The sequence below is a fragment of the Lycium ferocissimum genome, chromosome 6, assembly GCF_029784015.1.
Source record: "Lycium ferocissimum isolate CSIRO_LF1 chromosome 6, AGI_CSIRO_Lferr_CH_V1, whole genome shotgun sequence".
Classification (NCBI taxonomy): Eukaryota; Viridiplantae; Streptophyta; class Magnoliopsida; order Solanales; family Solanaceae; genus Lycium; species Lycium ferocissimum.
The window spans coordinates 3,509,005-3,515,196 of NC_081347.1; positions in this window are offsets into that span (position 1 = coordinate 3,509,005).

The following is a 6,192-nucleotide window of genomic DNA, read 5'->3' on the forward strand; positions in this document are numbered from 1 at the left end:
AAATGGGGCTGATGAATAAATGTAGGCTGGGTAGTGAATTAAAATATGGGCTAGTTTATATTGGGCTGGTCATTAACGGGTAGGGTATTATTTTAGGGGACAACGGGCTTCTAATTTTAAATGGAGACCTATTTCAATTAATTATATGCCAGCGCGTGTTAAATATTATCTGATATAGAGTACGTGCCAGATAGAAACAAAATTATATGACGTCGTAATCGCCGTGCAATATTTTGAAAGTCAACAGTAAATAAAATGTTGTTCATTAATTGCGGGAAAATAAATGCTGTGCGTGTGCATAAGCTGTTAAAAATGCTGAAATGACAAAACGCGGATTACCATAATGCCGGTAATAATAAAATAACAATGATAATAATAATAGTGGTAGCAGTATCAGTAATAAAATAAAAGATAATAACAGTAGTGACTACAACAGGATAATAAAATGCCGGTATTAAAATTAATAATTATAGTAAATAATTAAGTTTGCCCAAGAATGTTAGAAGCGTAAATCGTTATTTTGGAGGAAGGACGGGACAAAATTGAGTGTCAACAGTGCATACTTAGAGCTTTGAGCATCTGGATAAAAGCTACAAAAAATGAATAGATAAGCTGTGTTTTTTTTCAAACCTGCAATAAAATAACATATACTGCTCTTAAGAAAAAAACAATTTTTAGAACCTCATGTTCATGCAAGTAATGAAACATAAGCAACTGAAACCAACAGGAAAACCCACTCCAAAGAAAATGTTCTTTTGACGAATAAGCAGACAAAGTACATCAAAAACATCAGTTACCCAGCCAAAACAGAGAACATCAATTTTTTGGTGAAGAACAGAGAACATCAATTATGCATGAAAGTGTCCATATTTTCTTATTACCCCAAGTCACGTAGCTTTGTTATAACTCCATTTCTACTTTACCAGAGAGGAATGAAAGACAGCATTCCCCCCCTGTCTCTATTTCATTTTTTTTATACATGGCATATACACAATCTATTGGTCTACTTGAATTTACATCTGTATGTTTAACTTTATTCCTTGATTATATACTAATCTTTTTCTTTTTTTTATGCATGACCTTCGCATACGAGTCCGAAGGACTCGTCTTCCGCATTCGGTGTTGGGCCAAGGGCCCAACGAAAACATTATTCCTTCTCCGTCCAATTCTGTCCGCAGCCAATGGAATAAAAAAGTTCTGGGTCAAAGCCCAATGAAGGAAGACAGCGGCAGCAGTCCCAAAAATGGGCTGAGCCCATTTAACTCCTTTGCCCTTCTATTTTAATTTGTTTGTGCATTTAATTTGTAATTACATAACTAATATTTTACTTGTTTTATTTTGTTTAGATAAGGTGAACTTTAGCGAATCTAGTCGGGTTGGCTTTAGTAAATGGGTAGGAAAGAATTAACGATTAATTCCATAAGTTTCATTCCTTTTATATTAGAGTTATTTATAGTATCTTAATATTTATTTTCAAAATAATTGATTTTTAAATAGCATATTTTGAATTAAAGGAGTTATGTCTTATTTATTACTATCTTAGAAATTTAGAAATGTCATTAATACGCAAATCTTTAAGTCTTTAATTAATAGTGAATAAATTACTATAGGTTGGGAGTTAATTCAAATGTCCTTCACTAAAATATTCATCTTACTAACTGATTAGTTAGAGAAAGCCTATTTATAAAATTATTTCTTGCGTTAGCCATCTACCTATCTTATCTAGTCATATATATATATATATATATATATATATATATATATATATATATATATATATATATATATAAATATATAACTGTTAAAATCAATCAACACCTAGTCATTAAATTCTTTCAAATATTTATGAAGCATTGCACCATCCCATACTTTTTCAGTTTATTTATGACTAAATTCTTTTACGCAAAAATTATAATTTTCTACAAATCTTATTTTTAATAGCATCATTATATTTCTATTTATAACCTTAACAATATTTACAAACTAATTTTTCTATAATATTACATTTACACTTAGCCTAACTAATTCTAAATCCGGTCGGTTAACCGTCTTTTAACGGATCTTAGAGGATGCCTAACACCTTCCCTCTAGGTTAGTTGAACCCTTACTTAGATCTTTTGGTTTCGTAGACTTTAAAACAAATCAACTTTAGATAATTACTTTAATTAACCTTAGGTGCCCTAATTCACCGTAAATAATTGGTGTGACTCTTAACTTTAAATAACCCGTAATTACCCGGATGTTATAAACTATTTTGACCCCGGTTAAAATAGGGTATGACACTCGCTTTCACGAACTCCACGACGAGTCCACTTCTGCGCAAATACAATATCTCGTTCGTTTACTCTTGGAGGACGAAGTAATGGCTGCATCGGAATTATTCGCTCTGACCCAAACTTCGTATAAGTAAATTTAAATATATAAATATTTTTGAATTAAATAAAACAACCCGAAAATACACATGAAAATTGTGTTGTTATGGTTGGGTTCCGATAATGCGCTAACATTGTCGTGCAAGCCATTCGACAATATTATAATTTTTAATGATTTATTATACAAATTATAACACTAGGAAATCTAAAATATTATTTAAAAGATAGCATAGAAGTTGACTATTTAAACGTGTATCAAGCAATACTTTTAAATTGTTAGCGTGATAACTCAACTAAATATGGTTAGCTGACATTTAGATATATACACAAATATTAATAATCCAGATTACATTATATATAGTGGTACATTTAGTATTTATAATAAAGCTTAACTTTCGGTTCCTAATTTCATTTTTCAAAATTTGGGTAATTGGTTATAAGAATCTTTGCTTGATCTCTTATTTCTACGAAGTAGAGCAATATAATATTGAAATTCACGTACTTGTAACAAAACAATAAATCCACAAACATCACGGCTATTAGCCATCGAAGCACGGCCTAGACAACTGTACAAGTATGATAATGCTGCTGCTCCCCAAGCTTTACCGCCTATTGCATCAAGGTCTATTATGGCAAGCAAAAAGTGTAAACTAAGCTTTGAACCAGTATTATCGGGGAATATAGTGCCACCAATCAACCAAACGTATACAACGACCCTCTTTTGTACCTCGGTATAAATCGTAGGTGTGTTCATCAATAATATCATTCACGGCAATCAAGGTTTCCAAATGATTAGATAATTGTGTTATTACAGCAAACTATTACTCATAATTGCTTTTCTCAAGACAACCAACAAGAAGGTCGTACATCAATTCCCGCCACGTTGATTTAGTTATATTTTAACATTACTCGCACCAATGGGTGGCCATCCACGGAATGCTATATAACACCTCGACATTCTCGTTGTGATGGCACATTCACCGGTCCCGCATATGAAATGTATGCGTCCGGATGCCGTCTCTCGATAAGTGCGAGATGATTCCTTCATCATGCGCACGTTACCTCTCACAAAACCTCAAATCTACACCTCTCAAAGTAATTAAGGATGCGATTATGTAAAGGGTATTGCCTCACGTGATTTCAGAATTCATGATTCGCACGACGTATAGTTAAACACGCATTCTGTCAGATCAAATTTTTCATCCACTTTGACTTTCGGGATCGATGTTATTCTTTGTTGTTAATAAATCATAGTTTTCTAGACCTGGATGTACAGTGACTTTGGGGCAATCCATATCTATAACATTGCAACACCAAGCCACTGCTGTTAGAATAATTGACAACACATTACACAATTGTTTACTATATATTCAATAGGAAAGTCAACAAAGGTCAAACTATAAGATATATTATCACGTGAGAAAGAAAAAATTAATAAGAGTACAACTGTCAAAAAATAATTGTAGTTCCCTATGTGGTCAACGAAATGTAATTAAACTTTTGGTTAAGCTCATAATTAATTGCCATAATAGTATTCATCTTACATATAACATAGTATTCATCTTACATATAACTACTTATTTTCTATTTAAAACAAACCATATGACTGGAGAGGGGATGCAAGGACAGTTAATTTTTTTTTTTTACCGGATCGGAACAGTATTTCGTTAGTTATTCAACGAAATACCCATTTTGGTATTAAAAAAAAAAGGTCATGCTATTTTTGTCTATTAGCTTCAAAAACACAAGTCCAACTTCCACCGTTTCTTGATCTTATACTTTTAATTTGAAAAGTAAAAATTCTTCATGCTTATCAACGAAAAATAATCTCCAACGACTAGTCACAATTTGAACATAGAAAATGACCCAACAAATGATACAAATATCTTTATGTTATATTTAACAATCTTACTTTCCTCACAATTTCTTCATCTTTTTTTAACTGTTGTTCTATGAAAATGACTAACTAAAAGAACATTTTATAATATAAATTTATACCTTTTTAATCAGTAGCTTCGACTATCTTTTTAGTATTTTAATCGTAGTTCGTTGACCAATAAACTCTACTAACATTTTTTAAAGCTTTTTTTAATTGAAGCAACGAATGAAATTACCAACTATTGATTAATAAAACTTGTAACTTTTGTTTTCTTTATTATAGTCTACTACACTAAGTATAAGATATAAATAAATCAAAAAATAAATGTGAACTAATTTATAATGACTAAATCAAAAAATATATGTAAAAACTTATAAAATTAATAAATTACCTCAATTTGAAGAAGATTATAGAGCAAAAGTTGAGGAATCCTTGTGATAGGATTAGTAGAAAAAGAAGAAAAGAATGAAGAACAGAAGAAGAGGAAGAATGGAGGTAGAGGAAGAAGGGAGAAGGGAAAATGGGGAATAGAGAATGGAGTAGGATAGAGGATAAAGTAAAATAACTTAGGGTAAAAGTGGAGAGCAGAAAAACGGTATATGAACGAAATAAAAAAAAAAAAAAATCCTATTTCGTTGCAATATAAACGAAATGCAAAAAAAAAAAAAAAAAAAAAAAAAAATTATTTTCCTATTTCGTTTTTATATAAATGAAATACAAAAGAAAAAAAAAGTTTTATCCTATTTCGTTCATATACCAACGAAATACAAAAAAAAAAATTATATTTTCCTATTTCGTTTTTTTATAAACGAAATATAAAAAAAAAAATCCTATTTCGTTGGACTACCAACGAAATACAAAAAAAAATATATATTTTCCTATTTCGTTTTTGTATAAACGAAATAAAAAAATATTTATTTCATTTTTTTATAAAAGAAATACAAAAAAAAAATCATCCTATTTCGTTGGACTACCAACGAAATACAAAAAAATAATAATATTATTTGTTACATTTCGCTACAAGTGTAGCGAAATGCAACAGTTTGAACGATAGTCATGGGTATTTCGTTGGATAACGAAAAATACCCATAAAAAAAAAAAAAACACATTCTATTTTGGGCTATTGCCCAAAAAGCAAATATTTGGTGGGACTACGATCATTTGTCATATGCCACTGAACTTGGGAGGCCTCTTAGGCTTATTAGGATCTTTCTTGGCCTTTTTGTCCTCCTACCGTCAAATTATCGTCTTTCGACGTCGCTTTTCTCTTCTCCATCTTTCTGAAACTAAGAGAAACAAACATTATCCAACACTAAAATACTCATTTTATCATTGTGCCACAAACACAATATGAAAATTAAAATCAGAGAAACTTCAAATATGTAACCCAAAGGTCTATGCAACACCAAAAATAACAAACATATTGATCTTCATGTGATATAATTTGATGTATACATGAAAGAAAGAATGTCAAAACTGAAAGTTCAATTGAAAATGAAACAGAAAAAGATATAAAGAAGAGTTAAAGTACTCCGTAAACAACACAATACTTACCTTCCGAAGTTGTCTCTTCGTGTAACTTTCAACATGAGTAAATAATTTGCATCTCACGATGGAATGAGAAAATGAAAAATAGGGAAGTTAGACAGAGACGTGGGTGAGTGATTTGGGTTGGTTTGGGTTAGTAACTTCTTTTTTGGTCTTTTTTTTTTTTTTTAATCTTTTCCTTCTTGTTTTTCTTCTTAAAACTAAAATGTGCAGCTTTATTTTAGCATGTAAAATTTAAATATAATCTTTCATCTCAAATTGAACTTGTACTTATCTTCTTATGCTAAAATCTGAAATGGTAATTTTAATTTTTTTTTTTAAAAAAAAAAAACTTGAACTACTTTATCTCCAAAAATTCTTTGATACGTGCATTCTGGAATGCAAAATTTATTA